Here is a 24,759-nt window from a genome sequence, read left to right as displayed (position 1 = left end):
AAATTAATAAATTAAAATTAAGTTTCGGGTCATTTGGGGTCGACCCGCCGCCCCGTAAACCTGAAATTTTCGGGTTCGGGTCAGCATACCTGACCCGTCACGGGTTGGCGGGTCGGGGTTCGGGTCAACAGATTTTCTGGCGGGTCTGTTGACCCGAACCCGACCCGCCAACCTGATTTGGACCCGAATTGCCACCCCTAACTGCATGCGTGAAGGATTGATTTCATGATAATTTAGAGTTGCGGGATGAGGGAAAAAAACAGGGTGCAAATCAATAACAAAAAAAAATATAAAGTAAATAAATAAAAGGATAAGAGGAAAATGCTTGAATTGACGCTTAAAATGAATTTCGGTCTAGAAAAGCCACACTGCTTCGCAGGACGGGGTAGTTTAAAAGAATAAAGCGAAAGGAACATGGCGGGTGCGATCATACCAGCATTAATGCACCGGATCCCATCAGAACTCCGAAGTTAAGCGTGCTTGGGCGAGAGTAGTACTAGGATGGGTGACCCCCTGGGAAGTCCTCGTGTTGCACCCCTTTCTTTTTTGTTTCGAAATCCAAATTTCCTATTCGTTCTTTATCCTGTAGTAATTTAGCTCCGTCGGAACGATTGCTTAATATTTTGCTTCTTGTCGAAGCGTGAAGGAGGATCTGAAGGCGCGAGACAAATCAGGAACGGTACGGCTCGATCAAAGCCCGGATCGTCGCTCAAATTTGTCGGCGCAAATGTATCACCGCAACTAGGGGTGGCAATTTTCGACACGACCTGAAAACACGACACGAACCTAACACGAAATTAATGGGTTTGGGTTGAGGTTTCGGGAATTCGGGTCAGAATCGGGTTGGACCCGAAAAGAAAACCGGTCGATTTCGGGTCAACCCGTGGTGACCTGATATGACCCGATATGACCCGTTTACGAATTAAAAATAATTTAATAAACATAAAAATAATTTTATCTAACTAAACTAAGTTATTCTTTTTTTCAAAGGCATTAATTACTTAATCCTAAACGAATTTATTTAATTTGTGTGAAGTTGAAATTATTATACTTGGACAAATAATATATTATATTATTTTTCACTTTTGTATTGTTTTAATTTATTTTATATTTTGCTTGGGATAAAACACTTTTACGGTGTTTAATTTATTTTAGATTTGATTCGGAATCATTTATTTAAATTTTTATTACTTGATTATGTAATTAGTTTTGTGAGAAATTGATTTTATTAGAAATTACAGTGATAAATTAATAAATTAAAATTAAGTTTCGGGTCATTTCGGGTCGACCCGCCGCCCCGTAAACCTGAAATTTTCGGGTTCGGGTCAGCATACCTGACCCGTCACGGGTTGGCGGGTCGGGGTTCGGGTCAACAGATTTTCTGGCGGGTCTGTTGACCCGAACCCGACCCGCCAACCTGATTTGGACCCGAATTGCCACCCCTAACTGCATGCGTGAAGGATTGATTTCATGATAATTTAGAGTTGCGGGATGAGGGAAAAAAACAGGGTGCAAATCAATAACAAAAAAAAATATAAAGTAAATAAATAAAAGGATAAGAGGAAAATGCTTGAATTGACGCTTAAAATGAATTTCGGTCTAGAAAAGCCACACTGCTTCGCAGGACGGGGTAGTTTAAAAGAATAAAGCGAAAGGAACATGGCGGGTGCGATCATACCAGCATTAATGCACCGGATCCCATCAGAACTCCGAAGTTAAGTGTGCTTGGGCGAGAGTAGTACTAGGATGGGTGACCCCCTGGGAAGTCCTCGTGTTGCACCCCTTTCTTTTTTGTTTCGAAATCCAAATTTCCTATTCGTTCTTTATCCTGTAGTAATTTAGCTCCGTCGGAACGATTGCTTAATATTTTGCTTCTTGTCGAAGCGTGAAGGAGGATCTGAAGGCGCGAGACAAATCAGGAACGGTACGGCTCGATCAAAGCCCGGATCGTCGCTCAAATTTGTCGGCGCAAATGTATCACCGCAACTAGGGGTGGCAATTTTCGACACGACCTGAAAACACGACACGAACCTAACACGAAATTAATGGGTTTGGGTTGAGGTTTCGGGAATTCGGGTCAGAATCGGGTTGGACCCGAAAAGAAAACCGGTCGATTTCGGGTCAACCCGTGGTGACCTGATATGACCCGATATGACCCGTTTACGAATTAAAAATAATTTAATAAACATAAAAATAATTTTATCTAACTAAACTAAGTTATTCTTTTTTTCAAAGGCATTAATTACTTAATCCTAAACGAATTTATTTAATTTGTGTGAAGTTGAAATTATTATACTTGGACAAATAATATATTATATTATTTTTCACTTTTGTATTGTTTTAATTTATTTTATATTTTGCTTGGGATAAAACACTTTTACGGTGTTTAATTTATTTTAGATTTGATTCGGAATCATTTATTTAAATTTTTATTACTTGATTATGTAATTAGTTTTGTGAGAAATTGATTTTATTAGAAATTACAGTGATAAATTAATAAATTAAAATTAAGTTTCGGGTCATTTCGGGTCGACCCGCCGCCCCGTAAACCTGAAATTTTCGGGTTCGGGTCAGCATACCTGACCCGTCACGGGTTGGCGGGTCGGGGTTCGGGTCAACAGATTTTCTGGCGGGTCTGTTGACCCGAACCCGACCCGCCAACCTGATTTGGACCCGAATTGCCACCCCTAACTGCATGCGTGAAGGATTGATTTCATGATAATTTAGAGTTGCGGGATGAGGGAAAAAAACAGGGTGCAAATCAATAACAAAAAAAAATATAAAGTAAATAAATAAAAGGATAAGAGGAAAATGCTTGAATTGACGCTTAAAATGAATTTCGGTCTAGAAAAGCCACACTGCTTCGCAGGACGGGGTAGTTTAAAAGAATAAAGCGAAAGGAACATGGCGGGTGCGATCATACCAGCATTAATGCACCGGATCCCATCAGAACTCCGAAGTTAAGCGTGCTTGGGCGAGAGTAGTACTAGGATGGGTGACCCCCTGGGAAGTCCTCGTGTTGCACCCCTTTCTTTTTTGTTTCGAAATCCAAATTTCCTATTCGTTCTTTATCCTGTAGTAATTTAGCTCCGTCGGAACGATTGCTTAATATTTTGCTTCTTGTCGAAGCGTGAAGGAGGATCTGAAGGCGCGAGACAAATCAGGAACGGTACGGCTCGATCAAAGCCCGGATCGTCGCTCAAATTTGTCGGCGCAAATGTATCACCGCAACTAGGGGTGGCAATTTTCGACACGACCTGAAAACACGACACGAACCTAACACGAAATTAATGGGTTTGGGTTGAGGTTTCGGGAATTCGGGTCAGAATCGGGTTGGACCCGATGAACCCGAAAAGAAAACCGGTCGATTTCGGGTCAACCCGTGGTGACCTGATATGACCCGATATGACCCGTTTACGAATTAAAAATAATTTAATAAACATAAAAATAATTTTATCTAACTAAACTAAGTTATTCTTTTTTTCAAAGGCATTAATTACTTAATCCTAAACGAATTTATTTAATTTGTGTGAAGTTGAAATTATTATACTTGGACAAATAATATATTATATTATTTTTCACTTTTGTATTGTTTTAATTTATTTTATATTTTGCTTGGGATAAAACACTTTTACGGTGTTTAATTTATTTTAGATTTGATTTGGAATCATTTATTTAAATTTTTATTACTTGATTATGTAATTAGTTTTGTGAGAAATTGATTTTATTAGAAATTACAGTGATAAATTAATAAATTAAAATTAAGTTTCGGGTCATTTCGGGTCGACCCGCCGCCCCGTAAACCTGAAATTTTCGGTTTCGGGTCAGCATACCTGACCCGTCACGGGTTGGCGGGTCGGGGTTCGGGTCAACAGATTTTCTGGCGGGTCTGTTGACCCGAACCCGACCCGCCAACCTGATTTGGACCCGAATTGCCACCCCTAACTGCAAGCGTGAAGGATTGATTTCATGATAATTTAGAGTTGCGGGATGAGGGAAAAAAACAGGGTGCAAATCAATAACAAAAAAAAATATAAAGTAAATAAATAAAAGGATAAGAGGAAAATGCTTGAATTGACGCTTAAAATGAATTTCGGTCTAGAAAAGCCACACTGCTTCGCAGGACGGGGTAGTTTAAAAGAATAAAGCGAAAGGAACATGGCGGGTGCGATCATACCAGCACTAATGCACCGGATCCCATCAGAACTCCGAAGTTAAGCGTGCTTGGGCGAGAGTAGTACTAGGATGGGTGACCCCCTGGGAAGTCCTCGTGTTGCACCCCTCTCTTTTTTGTTTCGAAATCCAAATTTCCTATTCGTTCTTTATCCTGTAGTAATTTAGCTCCGTCGGAACGATTGCTTAATATTTTGCTTCTTGTCGAAGCGTGAAGGAGGATCTGAAGGCGCGAGACAAATCAGGAACGGTACGACTCGATCAAAGCCCGGATCGTCGCTCAAATTTGTCGGCGCAAATGTATCACCGCAACTAGGGGTGGCAATTTTCGACACGACCTGAAAACACGACACGAACCTAACACGAAATTAATGGGTTTGGGTTGAGGTTTCGGGAATTCGGGTCAGAATCGGGTTGGACCCGATGAACCCGAAAAGAAAACCGGTCGATTTCGGGTCAACCCGTGGTGACCTGATATGACCCGATATGACCCGTTTACGAATTAAAAATAATTTAATAAACATAAAAATAATTTTATCTAACTAAACTAAGTTATTCTTTTTTTCAAAGGCATTAATTACTTAATCCTAAACGAATTTATTTAATTTGTGTGAAGTTGAAATTATTATACTTGGACAAATAATATATTATATTATTTTTCACTTTTGTATTGTTTTAATTTATTTTATATTTTGCTTGGGATAAAACACTTTTACGGTGTTTAATTTATTTTAGATTTGATTTGGAATCATTTATTTAAATTTTTATTACTTGATTATGTAATTAGTTTTGTGAGAAATTGATTTTATTAGAAATTACAGTGATAAATTAATAAATTAAAATTAAGTTTCGGGTCATTTGGGGTCGACCCGCCGCCCCGTAAACCTGAAATTTTCGGGTTCGGGTCAGCATACCTGACCCGTCACGGGTTGGCGGGTCGGGGTTCGGGTCAACAGATTTTCTGGCGGGTCTGTTGACCCGAACCCGACCCGCCAACCTGATTTGGACCCGAATTGCCACCCCTAACTGCATGCGTGAAGGATTGATTTCATGATAATTTAGAGTTGCGGGATGAGGGAAAAAAACAGGGTGCAAATCAATAACAAAAAAAAATATAAAGTAAATAAATAAAAGGATAAGAGGAAAATGCTTGAATTGACGCTTAAAATGAATTTCGGTCTAGAAAAGCCACACTGCTTCGCAGGACGGGGTAGTTTAAAAGAATAAAGCGAAAGGAACATGGCGGGTGCGATCATACCAGCATTAATGCACCGGATCCCATCAGAACTCCGAAGTTAAGCGTGCTTGGGCGAGAGTAGTACTAGGATGGGTGACCCCCTGGGAAGTCCTCGTGTTGCACCCCTTTCTTTTTTGTTTCGAAATCCAAATTTCCTATTCGTTCTTTATCCTGTAGTAATTTAGCTCCGTCGGAACGATTGCTTAATATTTTGCTTCTTGTCGAAGCGTGAAGGAGGATCTGAAGGCGCGAGACAAATCAGGAACGGTACGGCTCGATCAAAGCCCGGATCGTCGCTCAAATTTGTCGGCGCAAATGTATCACCGCAACTAGGGGTGGCAATTTTCGACACGACCTGAAAACACGACACGAACCTAACACGAAATTAATGGGTTTGGGTTGAGGTTTCGGGAATTCGGGTCAGAATCGGGTTGGACCCGAAAAGAAAACCGGTCGATTTCGGGTCAACCCGTGGTGACCTGATATGACCCGATATGACCCGTTTACGAATTAAAAATAATTTAATAAACATAAAAATAATTTTATCTAACTAAACTAAGTTATTCTTTTTTTCAAAGGCATTAATTACTTAATCCTAAACGAATTTATTTAATTTGTGTGAAGTTGAAATTATTATACTTGGACAAATAATATATTATATTATTTTTCACTTTTGTATTGTTTTAATTTATTTTATATTTTGCTTGGGATAAAACACTTTTACGGTGTTTAATTTATTTTAGATTTGATTCGGAATCATTTATTTAAATTTTTATTACTTGATTATGTAATTAGTTTTGTGAGAAATTGATTTTATTAGAAATTACAGTGATAAATTAATAAATTAAAATTAAGTTTCGGGTCATTTCGGGTCGACCCGCCGCCCCGTAAACCTGAAATTTTCGGGTTCGGGTCAGCATACCTGACCCGTCACGGGTTGGCGGGTCGGGGTTCGGGTCAACAGATTTTCTGGCGGGTCTGTTGACCCGAACCCGACCCGCCAACCTGATTTGGACCCGAATTGCCACCCCTAACTGCATGCGTGAAGGATTGATTTCATGATAATTTAGAGTTGCGGGATGAGGGAAAAAAACAGGGTGCAAATCAATAACAAAAAAAAATATAAAGTAAATAAATAAAAGGATAAGAGGAAAATGCTTGAATTGACGCTTAAAATGAATTTCGGTCTAGAAAAGCCACACTGCTTCGCAGGACGGGGTAGTTTAAAAGAATAAAGCGAAAGGAACATGGCGGGTGCGATCATACCAGCATTAATGCACCGGATCCCATCAGAACTCCGAAGTTAAGTGTGCTTGGGCGAGAGTAGTACTAGGATGGGTGACCCCCTGGGAAGTCCTCGTGTTGCACCCCTTTCTTTTTTGTTTCGAAATCCAAATTTCCTATTCGTTCTTTATCCTGTAGTAATTTAGCTCCGTCGGAACGATTGCTTAATATTTTGCTTCTTGTCGAAGCGTGAAGGAGGATCTGAAGGCGCGAGACAAATCAGGAACGGTACGGCTCGATCAAAGCCCGGATCGTCGCTCAAATTTGTCGGCGCAAATGTATCACCGCAACTAGGGGTGGCAATTTTCGACACGACCTGAAAACACGACACGAACCTAACACGAAATTAATGGGTTTGGGTTGAGGTTTCGGGAATTCGGGTCAGAATCGGGTTGGACCCGAAAAGAAAACCGGTCGATTTCGGGTCAACCCGTGGTGACCTGATATGACCCGATATGACCCGTTTACGAATTAAAAATAATTTAATAAACATAAAAATAATTTTATCTAACTAAACTAAGTTATTCTTTTTTTCAAAGGCATTAATTACTTAATCCTAAACGAATTTATTTAATTTGTGTGAAGTTGAAATTATTATACTTGGACAAATAATATATTATATTATTTTTCACTTTTGTATTGTTTTAATTTATTTTATATTTTGCTTGGGATAAAACACTTTTACGGTGTTTAATTTATTTTAGATTTGATTTGGAATCATTTATTTAAATTTTTATTACTTGATTATGTAATTAGTTTTGTGAGAAATTGATTTTATTAGAAATTACAGTGATAAATTAATAAATTAAAATTAAGTTTCGGGTCATTTGGGGTCGACCCGCCGCCCCGTAAACCTGAAATTTTCGGGTTCGGGTCAGCATACCTGACCCGTCACGGGTTGGCGGGTCGGGGTTCGGGTCAACAGATTTTCTGGCGGGTCTGTTGACCCGAACCCGACCCGCCAACCTGATTTGGACCCGAATTGCCACTCCTAACTGCAAGCGTGAAGGATTGATTTCATGATAATTTAGAGTTGCGGGATGAGGGAAAAAAACAGGGTGCAAATCAATAACAAAAAAAAATATAAAGTAAATAAATAAAAGGATAAGAGGAAAATGCTTGAATTGACGCTTAAAATGAATTTCGGTCTAGAAAAGCCACACTGCTTCGCAGGACGGGGTAGTTTAAAAGAATAAAGCGAAAGGAACATGGCGGGTGCGATCATACCAGCATTAATGCACCGGATCCCATCAGAACTCCGAAGTTAAGCGTGCTTGGGCGAGAGTAGTACTAGGATGGGTGACCCCCTGGGAAGTCCTCGTGTTGCACCCCTTTCTTTTTTGTTTCGAAATCCAAATTTCCTATTCGTTCTTTATCCTGTAGTAATTTAGCTCCGTCGGAACGATTGCTTAATATATTGCTTCTTGTCGAAGCGTGAAGGAGGATCTGAAGGCGCGAGACAAATCAGGAACGGTACGGCTCGATCAAAGCCCGGATCGTCGCTCAAATTTGTCGGCGCAAATGTATCACCGCAACTAGGGGTGGCAATTTTCGACACGACCTGAAAACACGACACGAACCTAACACGAAATTAATGGGTTTGGGTTGAGGTTTCGGGAATTCGGGTCAGAATCGGGTTGGACCCGATGAACCCGAAAAGAAAACCGGTCGATTTCGGGTCAACCCGTGGTGACCTGATATGACCCGATATGACCCGTTTACGAATTAAAAATAATTTAATAAACATAAAAATAATTTTGTCTAACTAAACTAAGTTATTCTTTTTTTCAAAGGCATTAATTACTTAATCCTAAACGAATTTATTTAATTTGTGTGAAGTTGAAATTATTATACTTGGACAAATAATATATTATATTATTTTTCACTTTTGTATTGTTTTAATTTATTTTATATTTTGCTTGGGATAAAACACTTTTACGGTGTTTAATTTATTTTAGATTTGATTTGGAATCATTTATTTAAATTTTTATTACTTGATTATGTAATTAGTTTTGTGAGAAATTGATTTTATTAGAAATTACAGTGATAAATTAATAAATTAAAATTAAGTTTCGGGTCATTTGGGGTCGACCCGCCGCCCCGTAAACCTGAAATTTTCGGGTTCGGGTCAGCATACCTGACCCGTCACGGGTTGGCGGGTCGGGGTTCGGGTCAACAGATTTTCTGGCGGGTCTGTTGACCCGAACCCGACCCGCCAACCTGATTTGGACCCGAATTGCCACCCCTAACTGCAAGCGTGAAGGATTGATTTCATGATAATTTAGAGTTGCGGGATGAGGGAAAAAAACAGGGTGCAAATCAATAACAAAAAAAAATATAAATTAAATAAATAAAAGGATAAGAGGAAAATGCTTGAATTGACGCTTAAAATGAATTTCGGTCTAGAAAAGCCACACTGCTTCGCAGGACGGGGTAGTTTAAAAGAATAAAGCGAAAGGAACATGGCGGGTGCGATCATACCAGCACTAATGCACCGGATCCCATCAGAACTCCGAAGTTAAGCGTGCTTGGGCGAGAGTAGTACTAGGATGGGTGACCCCCTGGGAAGTCCACGTGTTGCACCCCTCTCTTTTTTGTTTCGAAATCCAAATTTCCTATTCGTTCTTTATCCTGTAGTAATTTAGCTCCGTCGGAACGATTGCTTAATATTTTGCTTCTTGTCGAAGCGTGAAGGAGGATCTGAAGGCGCGAGACAAATCAGGAACGGTACGGCTCGATCAAAGCCCGGATCGTCGCTCAAATTTGTCGGCGCAAATGTATCACCGCAACTAGGGGTGGCAATTTTCGACACGACCTGAAAACACGATACGAACCTAACACGAAATTAATGGGTTTGGGTTGAGGTTTCGGGAATTCGGGTCAGAATAGGGTTGGACCCGATGAACCCGAAAAGAAAACCGGTCGATTTCGGGTCAACCCGTGGTGACCTGATATGACCCGATATGACCCGTTTACGAATTAAAAATAATTTAATAAACATAAAAATAATTTTATCTAACTAAACTAAGTTATTCTTTTTTTCAAAGGCATTAATTACTTAATCCTAAACGAATTTATTTAATTTGTGTGAAGTTGAAATTATTATACTTGGACAAATAATATATTATATTATTTTTCACTTTTGTATTGTTTTAATTTATTTTATATTTTGCTTGGGATAAAACACTTTTACGGTGTTTAATTTATTTTAGATTTGATTTGGAATCATTTATTTAAATTTTTATTACTTGATTATGTAATTAGTTTTGTGAGAAATTGATTTTATCAGAAATTACAGTGATAAATTAATAAATTAAAATTAAGTTTCGGGTCATTTCGGGTCGACCCGCCGCCCCGTAAACCTGAAATTTTCGGGTTCGGGTCAGCATACCTGACCCGTCACGGGTTGGCGGGTCGGGGTTCGGGTCAACAGATTTTCTGGCGGGTCTGTTGACCCGAACCCGACCCGCCAACCTGATTTGGACCCGAATTGCCACCCCTAACTGCAAGCGTGAAGGATTGATTTCATGATAATTTAGAGTTGCGGGATGAGGGAAAAAAACAGGGTGCAAATCAATAACAAAAAAAAATATAAAGTAAATAAATAAAAGGATAAGAGGAAAATGCTTGAATTGACGCTTAAAATGAATTTCGGTCTAGAAAAGCCACACTGCTTCGCAGGACGGGGTAGTTTAAAAGAATAAAGCGAAAGGAACATGGCGGGTGCGATCATACCAGCACTAATGCACCGGATCCCATCAGAACTCCGAAATTAAGCGTGCTTGGGCGAGAGTAGTACTAGGATGGGTGACCCCTTGGGAAGTCCTCGTGTTGCACCCCTCTCTTTTTTGTTTCGAAATCCAAATTTCCTATTCGTTCTTTATCCTGTAGTAATTTAGCTCCGTCGGAACGATTGCTTAATATTTTGCTTCTTGTCGAAGCGTGAAGGAGGATCTGAAGGCGCGAGACAAATCAGGAACGGTACGGCTCGATCAAAGCCCGGATCGTCGCTCAAATTTGTCGGCGCAAATGTATCACCGCAACTAGGGGTGGCAATTTTCGACACGACCTGAAAACACGACACGAACCTAACACGAAATTAATGGGTTTGGGTTGAGGTTTCGGGAATTCGGGTCAGAATCGGGTTGGACCCGATGAACCCGAAAAGAAAACCGGTCGATTTCGGGTCAACCCGTGGTGACCTGATATGACCCGATATGACCCGTTTACGAATTAAAAATAATTTAATAAACATAAAAATAATTTTATCTAACTAAACTAAGTTATTCTTTTTTTCAAAGGCATTAATTACTTAATCCTAAACGAATTTATTTAATTTGTGTGAAGTTGAAATTATTATACTTGGACAAATAATATATTATATTATTTTTCACTTTTGTATTGTTTTAATTTATTTTATATTTTGCTTGGGATAAAACACTTTTACGGTGTTTAATTTATTTTAGATTTGATTTGGAATCATTTATTTAAATTTTTATTACTTGATTATGTAATTAGTTTTGTGAGAAATTGATTTTATCAGAAATTACAGTGATAAATTAATAAATTAAAATTAAGTTTCGGGTCATTTCGGGTCGACCCGCCGCCCCGTAAACCTGAAATTTTCGGGTTCGGGTCAGCATACCTGACCCGTCACGGGTTGGCGGGTCGGGGTTCGGGTCAACAGATTTTCTGGCGGGTCTGTTGACCCGAACCCGACCCGCCAACCTGATTTGGACCCGAATTGCCACCCCTAACTGCAAGCGTGAAGGATTGATTTCATGATAATTTAGAGTTGCGGGATGAGGGAAAAAAACAGGGTGCAAATCAATAACAAAAAAAAATATAAAGTAAATAAATAAAAGGATAAGAGGAAAATGCTTGAATTGACGCTTAAAATGAATTTCGGTCTAGAAAAGCCACACTGCTTCGCAGGACGGGGTAGTTTAAAAGAATAAAGCGAAAGGAACATGGCGGGTGCGATCATACCAGCACTAATGCACCGGATCCCATCAGAACTCCGAAGTTAAGCGTGCTTGGGCGAGAGTAGTACTAGGATGGGTGACCCCCTGGGAAGTCCTCGTGTTGCACCCCTCTCTTTTTTGTTTCGAAATCCAAATTTCCTATTCGTTCTTTATCCTGTAGTAATTTAGCTCCGTCGGAACGATTGCTTAATATTTTGCTTCTTGTCGAAGCGTGAAGGAGGATCTGAAGGCGCGAGACAAATCAGGAACGGTACGGCTCGATCAAAGCCCGGATCGTCGCTCAAATTTGTCGGCGCAAATGTATCACCGCAACTAGGGGTGGCAATTTTCGACACGACCTGAAAACACGACACGAACCTAATACGAAATTAATGGGTTTGGGTTGAGGTTTCGGGAATTCGGGTCAGAATCGGGTTGGACCCGATGAACCCGAAAAGAAAACCGGTCGATTTCGGGTCAACCCGTGGTGACCTGATATGACCCGATATGACCCGTTTACGAATTAAAAATAATTTAATAAACATAAAAATAATTTTATCTAACTAAACTAAGTTATTCTTTTTTTCAAAGGCATTAATTACTTAATCCTAAACGAATTTATTTAATTTGTGTGAAGTTGAAATTATTATACTTGGACAAATAATATATTATATTATTTTTCACTTTTGTATTGTTTTAATTTATTTTATATTTTGCTTGGGATAAAACACTTTTACGGTGTTTAATTTATTTTAGATTTGATTTGGAATCATTTATTTAAATTTTTATTACTTGATTATGTAATTAGTTTTGTGAGAAATTGATTTTATTAGAAATTACAGTGATAAATTAATAAATTAAAATTAAGTTTCGGGTCATTTCGGGTCGACCCGCCGCCCCGTAAACCTGAAATTTTCGGGTTCGGGTCAGCATACCTGACCCGTCACGGGTTGGCGGGTCGGGGTTCGGGTCAACAGATTTTCTGGCGGGTCTGTTGACCCGAACCCGACCCGCCAACCTGATTTGGACCCGAATTGCCACCCCTAACTGCAAGCGTGAAGGATTGATTTCATGATAATTTAGAGTTGCGGGATGAGGGAAAAAAACAGGGTGCAAATCAATAACAAAAAAAAATATAAAGTAAATAAATAAAAGGATAAGAGGAAAATGCTTGAATTGACGCTTAAAATGAATTTCGGTCTAGAAAAGCCACACTGCTTCGCAGGACGGGGTAGTTTAAAAGAATAAAGCGAAAGGAACATGGCGGGTGCGATCATACCAGCATTAATGCACCGGATCCCATCAGAACTCCGAAGTTAAGCGTGCTTGGGCGAGAGTAGTACTAGGATGGGTGACCCCCTGGGAAGTCCTCGTGTTGCACCCCTTTCTTTTTTGTTTCGAAATCCAAATTTCCTATTCGTTCTTTATCCTGTAGTAATTTAGCTCCGTCGGAACGATTGCTTAATATTTTGCTTCTTGTCGAAGCGTGAAGGAGGATCTGAAGGCGCGAGACAAATCAGGAACGGTACGGCTCGATCAAAGCCCGGATCGTCGCTCAAATTTGTCGGCGCAAATGTATCACCGCAACTAGGGGTGGCAATTTTCGACACGACCTGAAAACACGACACGAACCTAACACGAAATTAATGGGTTTGGGTTGAGGTTTCGGGAATTCGGGTTGGACCCGATGAACCCGAAAAGAAAACCGGTCGATTTCGGGTCAACCCGTGGTGACCTGATATGACCCGATATGACCTGTTTACGAATTAAAAATAATTTAATAAACATAAAAATAATTTTATCTAACTAAACTAAGTTATTCTTTTTTTCAAAGGCATTAATTACTTAATCCTAAACGAATTTATTTAATTTGTGTGAAGTTGAAATTATTATACTTGGACAAATAATATATTATATTATTTTTCACTTTTGTATTGTTTTAATTTATTTTATATTTTGCTTGGGATAAAACACTTTTACGGTGTTTAATTTATTTTAGATTTGATTTGGAATCATTTATTTAAATTTTTATTACTTGATTATGTAATTAGTTTTGTGAGAAATTGATTTTATTAGAAATTACAGTGATAAATTAATAAATTAAAATTAAGTTTCGGGTCATTTCGGGTCGACCCGCCGCCCCGTAAACCTGAAATTTTCGGGTTCGGGTCAGCATACCTGACCCGTCACGGGTTGGCGGGTCGGGGTTCGGGTCAACAGATTTTCTGGCGGGTCTGTTGACCCGAACCCGACCCGCCAACCTGATTTGGACCCGAATTGCCACCCCTAACTGCAAGCGTGAAGGATTGATTTCATGATAATTTAGAGTTGCGGGATGAGGGAAAAAAACAGGGTGCAAATCAATAACAAAAAAAAATATAAAGTAAATAAATAAAAGGATAAGAGGAAAATGCTTGAATTGACGCTTAAAATGAATTTCGGTCTAGAAAAGCCACATTGCTTCGCAGGACGGGGTAGTTTAAAAGAATAAAGCGAAAGGAACATGGCGGGTGCGATCATACCAGCATTAATGCACCGGATCCCATCAGAACTCCGATGTTAAGCGTGCTTGGGCGAGAGTAGTACTAGGATGGGTGACCCCCTGGGAAGTCCTCGTGTTGCACCCCTCTCTTTTTTGTTTCGAAATCCAAATTTCCTATTCGTTCTTTATCCTGTAGTAATTTAGCTCCGTCGGAACGATTGCTTAATATTTTGCTTCTTGTCGAAGCGTGAAGGAGGATCTGAAGGCGCGAGACAAATCAGGAACGGTACGGCTCGATCAAAGCCCGGATCGTCGCTCAAATTTGTCGGCGCAAATGTATCACCGCAACTAGGGGTGGCAATTTTCGACACGACCTGAAAACACGACACGAACCTAACACGAAATTAATGGGTTTGGGTTGAGGTTTCGGGAATTCGGGTTGGACCCGATGAACCCGAAAAGAAAACCGGTCGATTTCGGGTCAACCCGTGGTGACCTGATATGACCCGATATGACCCGTTTACGAATTAAAAATAATTTAATAAACATAAAAATAATTTTATCTAACTAAACTAAGTTATTCTTTTTTTCAAAGGCATTAATTACTTAATCCTAAACGAATTTATTTAATTTGTGTGAAGTTGAAATTATTATACTTGGACAAATAATATATTATATTATTTTTCACTTTTGTATTGTTTTAATTTATTTTATATTTTGCTTGGGATAAAACACTTTTACGGTGTTTAATTTATTTTAGATTTGATTTGGAATCATTTATTTAAATTTTTATTACTTGATTATGTAATTAGTTTTGTGAGAAATTGATTTTATTAGAAATTACAGTGATAAATTAATAAATTAAAATTAAGTTTCGGGTCATTTCGGGTCGACCCGCCGCCCCGTAAACCTGAAATTTTCGGGTTCGGGTCAGCATACCTGACCCGTCACGGGTTGGCGGGTCGGGGTTCGGGTCAACAGATTTTCTGGCGGGTCTGTTGACCAGAACCCGACCCGCCAACCTGATTTGGACCCGAATTGCCACCCCTAACTGCAAGCGTGAAGGATTGATTTCATGATAATTTAGAGTTGCGGGATGAGGGAAAAAAACAGGGTGCAAATCAATAACAAAAAAAAATATAAAGTAAATAAATAAAAGGATAAGAGGAAAATGCTTGAATTGACGCTTAAAATGAATTTCGGTCTAGAAAAGCCACACTGCTTCGCAGGACGGGGTAGTTTAAAAGAATAAAGCGAAAGGAACATGGCGGGTGCGATCATACCAGCACTAATGCACCGGATCCCATCAGAACTCCGAAGTTAAGCGTGCTTGGGCGAGAGTAGTACTAGGATGGGTGACCCCCTGGGAAGTCCTCGTGTTGCACCTCTCTCTTTTTTGTTTCGAAATCCAAATTTCCTATTCGTTCTTTATCCTGTAGTAATTTAGCTCCGTCGGAACGATTGCTTAATATTTTGCTTCTTGTCGAAGCGTGAAGGAGGATCTGAAGGCGCGAGACAAATCAGGAACGGTACGGCTCGATCAAAGCCCGGATCGTCGCTCAAATTTGTCGGCGCAAATGTATCACCGTAACTAGGGGTGGCAATTTTCGACACGACCTGAAAACACGACACGAACCTAACACGAAATTAATGGGTTTGGGTTGAGGTTTCGGGAATTCGGGTCAGAATCGGGTTGGACCCGATGAACCCGAAAAGAAAACCGGTCGATTCCGGGTCAACCAGTGGTGACCTGATATGACCCGTTTACGAATTAAAAATAATTTAATAAACATAAAAATAATTTTATCTAACTAAACTAAGTTATTCTTTTTTTCAAAGGCATTAATTACTTAATCCTAAACGAATTTATTTAATTTGTGTGAAGTTGAAATTATTATACTTGGACAAATAATATATTATATTATTTTTCACTTTTGTATTGTTTTAATTTATTTTATATTTTGCTTGGGATAAAACACTTTTACGGTGTTTAATTTATTTTAGATTTGATTTGGAATCATTTATTTAAATTTTTATTACTTGATTATGTAATTAGTTTTGTGAGAAATTGATTTTATTAGAAATTACAGTGATAAATTAATAAATTAAAATTAAGTTTCGGGTCATTTCGGGTCGACCCGCCGCCCCGTAAACCTGAAATTTTCGGTTTCGGGTCAGCATACCTGACCCGTCACGGGTTGGCGGGTCGGGGTTCGGGTCAACAGATTTTCTGGCGGGTCTGTTGACCCGAACCCGACCCGCCAACCTGATTTGGACCCGAATTGCCACCCCTAACTGCAAGCGTGAAGGATTGATTTCATGATAATTTAGAGTTGCGGGATGAGGGAAAAAAACAGGGTGCAAATCAATAACAAAAAAAAATATAAAGTAAATAAATAAAAGGATAAGAGGAAAATGCTTGAATTGACGCTTAAAATGAATTTCGTTCTAGAAAAGCCACACTGCTTCGCAGGACGGGGTAGTTTAAAAGAATAAAGCGAAAGGAACATGGCGGGTGCGATCATACCAGCACTAATGCACCGGATCCCATCAGAACTCCGAAGTTAAGCGTGCTTGGGCGAGAGTAGTACTAGGATGGGTGACCCCCTGGGAAGTCCTCGTGTTGCACCCCTCTCTTTTTTGTTTCGAAATCCAAATTTCCTATTCGTTCTTTATCCTGTAGTAATTTAGCTCCGTCGGAACGATTGCTTAATATTTTGCTTCTTGTCGAAGCGTGAAGGAGGATCTGAAGGCGCGAGACAAATCAGGAACGGTACGGCTCGATCAAAGCCCGGATCGTCGTTCAAATTTGTCGGCGCAAATGTATCACCGCAACTAGGGGTGGCAATTTTCGACACGACCTGAAAACACGACACGAACCTAACACGAAATTAATGGGTTTGGGTTGAGGTTTCGGGAATTCGGGTTGGACCCGATGAACCCGAAAAGAAAACCGGTCGATTTCGGGTCAACCCGTGGTGACCTGATATGACCCGATATGACCCGTTTACGAATTAAAAATAATTTAATAAACATAAAAATAATTTTATCTAACTAAACTAAGTTATTCTTTTTTTCAAAGGCATTAATTACTTAATCCTAAACGAATTTATTTAATTTGTGTGAAGTTGAAATTATTATACTTGGACAAATAATATATTATATTATTTTTCACTTTTGTATTGTTTTAATTTATTTTATATTTTGCTTGGGATAAAACACTTTTACGGTGTTTAATTTATTTTAGATTTGATTTGGAATCATTTATTTAAATTTTTATTACTTGATTATGTAATTAGTTTTGTGAGAAATTGATTTTATCAGAAATTACAGTGATAAATTAATAAATTAAAATTAAGTTTCGGGTCATTTCGGGTCGACCCGCCGCCCCGTAAACCTGAAATTTTCGGGTTCGGGTCAGCATACCTGACCCGTCACGGGTTGGCGGGTCGGGGTTCGGGTCAACAGATTTTCTGGCGGGTCTGTTGACCCGAACCCGACCCGCCAACCTGATTTGGACCCGAATTGCCACCCCTAACTGCAAGCGTGAAGGATTGATTTCATGATAATTTAGAGTTGCGGGATGAGGGAAAAAAACAGGGTGCAAATCAATAACAAAAAAAAATATAAAGTAAATAAATAAAAGGATAAGAGGAAAATGCTTGAATTGACGCTTAAAATGAATTTCGGTCTAGAAAAGCCACACTGCTTCGCAGGACGGGGTAGTTTAAAAGAATAAAGCGAAAGGAACATGGCGGGTGCGATCATACCAGCACTAAAGCACCGGATCCCATCAGAACTCCGAAGTTAAGCGTGCTTGGGCGAGAGTAGTACTAGGATGGGTGACCCCCTGGGAAGTCCTCGTGTTGCACCCCTCTCTTTTTTGTTTCGAAATCCAAATTTCCTATTCGTTCTTTATCCTGTAGTAATTTAGCTCCGTCGGAACGATTGCTTAATATTTTGCTTCTTGTCGAAGCGTGAAGGAGGATCTGAAGGCGCGAGACAAATCAGGAACGGTACGGCTCGATCAAAGCCCGGATCGTCGCTCAAATTTGTCGGCGCAAATGTATCACCGCAACTAGGGGTGGCAATTTTCGACACGACCTGAAAACACGACACGAACCTAACACGAAATTAATGGGTTTGGGTTGAGGTTTCGGGAATTCGGGTCAGAATCGGGTTGGACCCGATGAACCCGAAAAGAAAACCGGTCGATTTCGGGTCAACCCGTGGTGACCTGATATGACTCGTTTACGAATTAAAAATAATTTAATAAACATAAAAATAATTTTATCTAACTAAACTAAGTTATTCTTTTTTTCAAAGGCATTAATTACTTAATCCTAAACGAATTTATTTAATTTGTGTGAAGTTGAAATTATTATACTTGGACAAATAATATATTATATTATTTTTCACTTTTGTATTGTTTTAATTTATTTTATATTTTGCTTGGGATAAAACACTTTTACGGTGTTTAATTTATTTTAGATTTGATTTGGAATCATTTATTTAAATTTTTATTACTTGATTATGTAATTAGTTTTGTGAGAAATTGATTTTATCAGAAATTACAGTGATAAATTAATAAATTAAAATTAAGTTTCGGGTCATTTCGGGTCGACCCGCCGCCCCGTAAACCTGAAATTTTCGGGTTCGGGTCAGCATACCTGACCCGTCACGGGTTGGCGGGTCGGGGTTCGGGTCAACAGATTTTCTGGCGGGTCTGTTGACCCGAACCCGACCCGCCAACCTGATTTGGACCCGAATTGCCACCCCTAACTGCAAGCGTGAAGGATTGATTTCATGATAATTTAGAGTTGCGGGATGAGGGAAAAAAACAGGGTGCAAATCAATAACAAAAAAAAATATAAATTAAATAAATAAAAGGATAAGAGGAAAATGCTTGAATTGACGCTTAAAATGAATTTCGGTCTAGAAAAGCCACACTTCTTCGCAGGACGGGGTAGTTTAAAAGAATAAAGCGAAAGGAACATGGCGGGTGCGATCATACCAGCACTAATGCACCGGATCCCATCAGAACTCCGAAGTTAAGCGTGCTTGGGCGAGAGTAGTACTAGGATGGGTGACCCCCTGGGAAGTCCACGTGTTGCACCCCTCTCTTTTTTGTTTCGAAATCCAAATTTCCTATTCGTTCTTTATCCTGTAGTAATTTAGCTCCGTCGGAACGATTTCTTAATATTTTGCTTCTTGTCGAAGCGTGAAGGAGGATCTGAAGGCGCGAGACAAATCAGGAATGGTACGGCTCGATCAAAGCCCGGATCGTCGCTCAAATTTGTCGGCGCAAATGTATCACCGCAACTAGGGGTGGCAATTTTCGACACGACCTGAAAACACGATACGAACCTAACACGAAATTAATGGGTTTGGGTTGAGGTTTCGGGAATTCGGGTCAGAATAGGGTTGGACCCGATGAACCCGAAAAGAAAACCGGTCGATTTCGGGTCAACCCGTGGTGACCTGATATGACCCGATATGACCCGTTTACGAATTAAAAATAATTTAATAAACATAAAAATAATTTTATCTAACTAAACTAAGTTATTCTTTTTTTCAAAGGCATTAATTACTTAATCCTAAACGAATTTATTTAATTTGTGTGAAATTGAAATTATTATACTTGGACAAATAATATATTATATTATTTTTCACTTTTGTATTGTTTTAATTTATTTTATATTTTGCTTGGGATAAAACACTTTTACGGTGTTTAATTTATTTTAGATTTGATTTGGAATCATTTATTTAAATTTTTATTACTTGATTATGTAATTAGTTTTGTGAGAAATTGATTTTATCAGAAATTACAGTGATAAATTAATAAATTAAAATTAAGTTTCGGGTCATTTCGGGTCGACCCGCCGCCCCGTAAACCTGAAATTTTCGGGTTCGGGTCAGCATACCTGACCCGTCACGGGTTGGCGGGTCGGGGTTCGGGTCAACAGATTTTCTGGCGGGTCTGTTGACCCGAACCCGACCCGCCAACCTGATTTGGACCCGAATTGCCACCCCTAACTGCAAGCGTGAAGGATTGATTTCATGATAATTTAGAGTTGCGGGATGAGGGAAAAAAACAGGGTGCAAATCAATAACAAAAAAAAATATAAAGTAAATAAATAAAAGGATAAGAGGAAAATGCTTGAATTGACGCTTAAAATGAATTTCGGTTTAGAAAAGCCACACTGCTTCGCAGGACGGGGTAGTTTAAAAGAATAAAGCGAAAGGAACATGGCGGGTGCGATCATACCAGCACTAATGCACCGGATCCCATCAGAACTCCGAAGTTAAGCGTGCTTGGGCGAGAGTAGTACTAGGATGGGTGACCCCCTGGGAAGTCCTCGTGTTGCACCCCTCTCTTTTTTGTTTCGAAATCCAAATTTCCTATTCGTTCTTTATCCTGTAGTAATTTAGCTCCGTCGGAACGATTGCTTAATATTTTGCTTCTTGTCGAAGCGTGAAGGAGGATCTGAAGGCGCGAGACAAATCAGGAACGGTACGGCTCGATCAAAGCCCGGATCGTCGCTCAAATTTGTCGGCGCAAATGTATCACCGCAACTAGGGGTGGCAATTTTCGACACGACCTGAAAACACGACACGAACCTAACACGAAATTAATGGGTTTGGGTTGAGGTTTCGGGAATTCGGGTCAGAATCGGGTTGGACCCGATGAACCCGAAAAGAAAACCGGTCGATTTCGGGTCAACCCGTGGTGACCTGATATGACTCGTTTACGAATTAAAAATAATTTAATAAACATAAAAATAATTTTATCTAACTAAACTAAGTTATTCTTTTTTTCAAAGGCATTAATTACTTAATCCTAAACGAATTTATTTAATTTGTGTGAAGTTGAAATTATTATACTTGGACAAATAATATATTATATTATTTTTCACTTTTGTATTGTTTTAATTTATTTTATATTTTGCTTGGGATAAAACACTTTTACGGTGTTTAATTTATTTTAGATTTGATTTGGAATCATTTATTTAAATTTTTATTACTTGATTATGTAATTAGTTTTGTGAGAAATTGATTTTATCAGAAATTACAGTGATAAATTAATAAATTAAAATTAAGTTTCGGGTCATTTCGGGTCGACCCGCCGCCCCGTAAACCTGAAATTTTCGGGTTCGGGTCAGCATACCTGACCCGTCACGGGTTGGCGGGTCGGGGTTCGGGTCAACAGATTTTCTGGCGGGTCTGTTGACCCGAACCCGACCCGCCAACCTGATTTGGACCCGAATTGCCACCCCTAACTGCAAGCGTGAAGGATTGATTTCATGATAATTTAGAGTTGCGGGATGAGGGAAAAAAACAGGGTGCAAATCAATAACAAAAAAAAATATAAAGTAAATAAATAAAAGGATAAGAGGAAAATGCTTGAATTGACGCTTAAAATGAATTTCGGTCTAGAAAAGCCACACTGCTTCGCAGGACGGGGTAGTTTAAAAGAATAAAGCGAAAGGAACATGGCGGGTGCGATCATACCAGCACTAATGCACCGGATCCCATCAGAACTCCGAAGTTAAGCGTGCTTGGGCGAGAGTAGTACTAGGATGGGTGACCCCCTGGGAAGTCCTCGTGTTGCACCCCTCTCTTTTTTGTTTCGAAATCCAAATTTCCTATTCGTTCTTTATCCTGTAGTAATTTAGCTCCGTCGGAACGATTGCTTAATATTTTGCTTCTTGTCGAAGCGTAAAGGAGGATCTGAAGGCGCGAGACAAATCAGGAACGGTACGGCTCGATCAAAGCCCGGATCGTCGCTCAAATTTGTCGGCGCAAATGTATCACCGCAACTAGGGGTGGCAATTTTCGACACGACCTGAAAACACGACACGAACCTAACACGAAATTAATGGGTTTGGGTTGAGGTTTCGGGAATTCGGGTCAGAATCGGGTTGGACCCGATGAACCCGAAAAGAAAACCGGTCGATTTCGGGTCAACCCGTGGTGACCTGATATGACCCGATATGACCCGTTTACGAATTAAAAATAATTTAATAAACATAAAAATAATTTTATCTAACTAAACTAAGTTATTCTTTTTTTCAAAGGCATTAATTACTTAATCCTAAACGAATTTATTTAATTTGTGTGAAGTTGAAATTATTATACTTGGACAAATAATATATTATATTATTTTTCACTTTTGTATTGTTTTAATTTATTTTATATTTTGCTTGGGATAAAACACTTTTACGGTGTTTAATTTATTTTAGATTTGATTTGGAATCATTTATTTAAATTTTTATTACTTGATTATGTAATTAGTTTTGTGAGAAATTGATTTTATTAGAAATTACAGTGATAAATTAATAAATTAAAATTAAGTTTCGGGTCATTTCGGGTCGACCCGCCGCCCCGTAAACCTGAAATTTTCGGGTTCGGGTCAGCATACCTGACCCGTCACGGGTTGGCGGGTCGGGGTTCGGGTCAACAGATTTTCTGGCGGGTCTGTTGACCCGAACCCGACCCGCCAACCTGATTTGGACCCGAATTGCCACCCCTAACTGCAAGCGTGAAGGATTGATTTCATGATAATTTAGAGTTGCGGGATGAGGGAAAAAAACAGGGTGCAAATCAATAACAAAAAAAAATATAAAGTAAATAAATAAAAGGATAAGAGGAAAATGCTTGAATTGACGCTTAAAATGAATTTCGGTCTAGAAAAGCCACACTGCTTCGCAGGACGGGGTAGTTTAAAAGAATAAAGCGAAAGGAACATGGCGGGTGCGATCATACCAGCGTTAATGCACCGGATCCCATCAGAACTCCGAAGTTAAGCGTGCTTGGGCGAGAGTAGTACTAGGATGGGTGACCCCCTGGGAAGTCCTCGTGTTGCACCCCTTTCTTTTTTGTTTCGAAATCCAAATTTCCTATTCGTTCTTTATCCTGTAGTAATTTAGCTCCGTCGGAACGATTGCTTAATATTTTGCTTCTTGTCGAAGCGTGAAGGAGGATCTGAAGGCGCGAGACAAATCAGGAACGGTACGGCTCGATCAAAGCCCGGATCGTCGCTCAAATTTGTCGGCGCAAATGTATCACCGCAACTAGGGGTGGCAATTTTCGACACGACCTGAAAACACGATACGAACCTAACACGAAATTAATGGGTTTGGGTTGAGGTTTCGGGAATTCGGGTCAGAATAGGGTTGGACCCGATGAACCCGAAAAGAAAACCGGTCGATTTCGGGTCAACCCGTGGTGACCTGATATGACCCGATATGACCCGTTTACGAATTAAAAATAATTTAATAAACATAAAAATAATTTTATCTAACTAAACTAAGTTATTCTTTTTTTCAAAGGCATTAATTACTTAATCCTAAACGAATTTATTTAATTTGTGTGAAGTTGAAATTATTATACTTGGACAAATAATATATTATATTATTTTTCACTTTTGTATTGTTTTAATTTATTTTATATTTTGCTTGGGATAAAACACTTTTACGGTGTTTAATTTATTTTAGATTTGATTTGGAATCATTTATTTAAATTTTTATTACTTGATTATGTAATTAGTTTTGTGAGAAATTGATTTTATCAGAAATTACAGTGATAAATTAATAAATTAAAATTAAGTTTCGGGTCATTTCGGGTCGACCCGCCGCCCCGTAAACCTGAAATTTTCGGGTTCGGGTCAGCATACCTGACCCGTCACGGGTTGGCGGGTCGGGGTTCGGGTCAACAGATTTTCTGGCGGGTCTGTTGACCCGAACCCGACCCGCCAACCTGATTTGGACCCGAATTGCCACCCCTAACTGCAAGCGTGAAGGATTGATTTCATGATAATTTAGAGTTGCGGGATGAGGGAAAAAAACAGGGTGCAAATCAATAACAAAAAAAAATATAAAGTAAATAAATAAAAGGATAAGAGGAAAATGCTTGAATTGACGCTTAAAATGAATTTCGGTCTAGAAAAGCCACACTGCTTCGCAGGACGGGGTAGTTTAAAAGAATAAAGCGAAAGGAACATGGCGGGTGCGATCATACCAGCACTAATGCACCGGATCCCATCAGAACTCCGAAGTTAAGCGTGCTTGGGCGAGAGTAGTACTAGGATGGGTGACCCCCTGGGAAGTCCTCGTGTTGCACCCCTCTCTTTTTTGTTTCGAAATCCAAATTTCCTATTCGTTCTTTATCCTGTAGTAATTTAGCTCCGTCGGAACGATTGCTTAATATTTTGCTTCTTGTCGAAGCGTGAAGGAGGATCTGAAGGCGCGAGACAAATCAGGAACGGTACGGCTCGATCAAAGCCCGGATCGTCGCTCAAATTTGTCGGCGCAAATGTATCACCGCAACTAGGGGTGGCAATTTTCGACACGACCTGAAAACACGACACGAACCTAACACGAAATTAATGGGTTTGGGTTGAGGTTTCGGGAATTCGGGTCAGAATCGGGTTGGACCCGATGAACCCGAAAAGAAAACCGGTCGATTTCGGGTCAACCCGTGGTGACCTGATATGACCCGATATGACCCGTTTACGAATTAAAAATAATTTAATAAACATAAAAATAATTTTATCTAACTAAACTAAGTTATTCTTTTTTTCAAAGGCATTAATTACTTAATCCTAAACGAATTTATTT

General features: G+C 39.5%; 20 non-coding genes across 20 annotated transcripts; all 20 read left to right on the top strand.

Annotated features, from left to right (window-relative positions):
* The first annotated feature begins 419 nt into the window (after positions 1-419).
* On the top strand, positions 420-538 carry LOC140030310 (5S ribosomal RNA). The gene has a single exon (XR_011834224.1). It is a non-coding gene; the product is annotated as a 5S ribosomal RNA (ribosomal RNA).
* Positions 539-1,664: 1,126 nt separating this feature from the next.
* Positions 1,665-1,783, top strand: LOC140030783 (5S ribosomal RNA). The gene has a single exon (XR_011834702.1). It is a non-coding gene; the product is annotated as a 5S ribosomal RNA (ribosomal RNA).
* A 1,126-nt stretch (positions 1,784-2,909) lies between these two features.
* LOC140030309 (5S ribosomal RNA) lies at positions 2,910-3,028 on the top strand. Its single transcript, XR_011834223.1, has one exon. It is a non-coding gene; the product is annotated as a 5S ribosomal RNA (ribosomal RNA).
* A 1,135-nt stretch (positions 3,029-4,163) lies between these two features.
* Positions 4,164-4,282, top strand: LOC140028407 (5S ribosomal RNA). The gene has a single exon (XR_011832326.1). It is a non-coding gene; the product is annotated as a 5S ribosomal RNA (ribosomal RNA).
* Positions 4,283-5,417: 1,135 nt separating this feature from the next.
* Positions 5,418-5,536, top strand: LOC140030308 (5S ribosomal RNA). Its single transcript, XR_011834222.1, has one exon. It is a non-coding gene; the product is annotated as a 5S ribosomal RNA (ribosomal RNA).
* Positions 5,537-6,662: 1,126 nt separating this feature from the next.
* On the top strand, positions 6,663-6,781 carry LOC140030781 (5S ribosomal RNA). The gene has a single exon (XR_011834700.1). It is a non-coding gene; the product is annotated as a 5S ribosomal RNA (ribosomal RNA).
* A 1,126-nt stretch (positions 6,782-7,907) lies between these two features.
* On the top strand, positions 7,908-8,026 carry LOC140030307 (5S ribosomal RNA). The gene has a single exon (XR_011834221.1). It is a non-coding gene; the product is annotated as a 5S ribosomal RNA (ribosomal RNA).
* A 1,135-nt stretch (positions 8,027-9,161) lies between these two features.
* Positions 9,162-9,280, top strand: LOC140027900 (5S ribosomal RNA). The gene has a single exon (XR_011831848.1). It is a non-coding gene; the product is annotated as a 5S ribosomal RNA (ribosomal RNA).
* A 1,135-nt stretch (positions 9,281-10,415) lies between these two features.
* LOC140031305 (5S ribosomal RNA) lies at positions 10,416-10,534 on the top strand. The gene has a single exon (XR_011835226.1). It is a non-coding gene; the product is annotated as a 5S ribosomal RNA (ribosomal RNA).
* Positions 10,535-11,669: 1,135 nt separating this feature from the next.
* Positions 11,670-11,788, top strand: LOC140028396 (5S ribosomal RNA). The gene has a single exon (XR_011832323.1). It is a non-coding gene; the product is annotated as a 5S ribosomal RNA (ribosomal RNA).
* A 1,135-nt stretch (positions 11,789-12,923) lies between these two features.
* Positions 12,924-13,042, top strand: LOC140030306 (5S ribosomal RNA). Its single transcript, XR_011834220.1, has one exon. It is a non-coding gene; the product is annotated as a 5S ribosomal RNA (ribosomal RNA).
* Positions 13,043-14,166: 1,124 nt separating this feature from the next.
* LOC140031248 (5S ribosomal RNA) lies at positions 14,167-14,285 on the top strand. The gene has a single exon (XR_011835169.1). It is a non-coding gene; the product is annotated as a 5S ribosomal RNA (ribosomal RNA).
* Positions 14,286-15,409: 1,124 nt separating this feature from the next.
* On the top strand, positions 15,410-15,528 carry LOC140030640 (5S ribosomal RNA). Its single transcript, XR_011834555.1, has one exon. It is a non-coding gene; the product is annotated as a 5S ribosomal RNA (ribosomal RNA).
* A 1,125-nt stretch (positions 15,529-16,653) lies between these two features.
* LOC140028386 (5S ribosomal RNA) lies at positions 16,654-16,772 on the top strand. The gene has a single exon (XR_011832320.1). It is a non-coding gene; the product is annotated as a 5S ribosomal RNA (ribosomal RNA).
* Positions 16,773-17,896: 1,124 nt separating this feature from the next.
* On the top strand, positions 17,897-18,015 carry LOC140031312 (5S ribosomal RNA). Its single transcript, XR_011835233.1, has one exon. It is a non-coding gene; the product is annotated as a 5S ribosomal RNA (ribosomal RNA).
* Positions 18,016-19,140: 1,125 nt separating this feature from the next.
* Positions 19,141-19,259, top strand: LOC140027789 (5S ribosomal RNA). Its single transcript, XR_011831736.1, has one exon. It is a non-coding gene; the product is annotated as a 5S ribosomal RNA (ribosomal RNA).
* A 1,135-nt stretch (positions 19,260-20,394) lies between these two features.
* LOC140028375 (5S ribosomal RNA) lies at positions 20,395-20,513 on the top strand. Its single transcript, XR_011832313.1, has one exon. It is a non-coding gene; the product is annotated as a 5S ribosomal RNA (ribosomal RNA).
* Positions 20,514-21,638: 1,125 nt separating this feature from the next.
* LOC140028364 (5S ribosomal RNA) lies at positions 21,639-21,757 on the top strand. Its single transcript, XR_011832310.1, has one exon. It is a non-coding gene; the product is annotated as a 5S ribosomal RNA (ribosomal RNA).
* Positions 21,758-22,892: 1,135 nt separating this feature from the next.
* Positions 22,893-23,011, top strand: LOC140030823 (5S ribosomal RNA). Its single transcript, XR_011834742.1, has one exon. It is a non-coding gene; the product is annotated as a 5S ribosomal RNA (ribosomal RNA).
* Positions 23,012-24,146: 1,135 nt separating this feature from the next.
* LOC140028353 (5S ribosomal RNA) lies at positions 24,147-24,265 on the top strand. The gene has a single exon (XR_011832303.1). It is a non-coding gene; the product is annotated as a 5S ribosomal RNA (ribosomal RNA).
* Positions 24,266-24,759: the final 494 nt, after the last annotated feature.

The sequence above is a fragment of the Coffea arabica genome, chromosome 11e (assembly GCF_036785885.1).
Source record: "Coffea arabica cultivar ET-39 chromosome 11e, Coffea Arabica ET-39 HiFi, whole genome shotgun sequence".
Taxonomy (NCBI): Eukaryota; Viridiplantae; Streptophyta; class Magnoliopsida; order Gentianales; family Rubiaceae; genus Coffea; species Coffea arabica.
The sequence above is the reverse complement of the archived record's forward strand: the minus strand, read 5'-3'. Positions and strand labels throughout refer to the sequence as shown.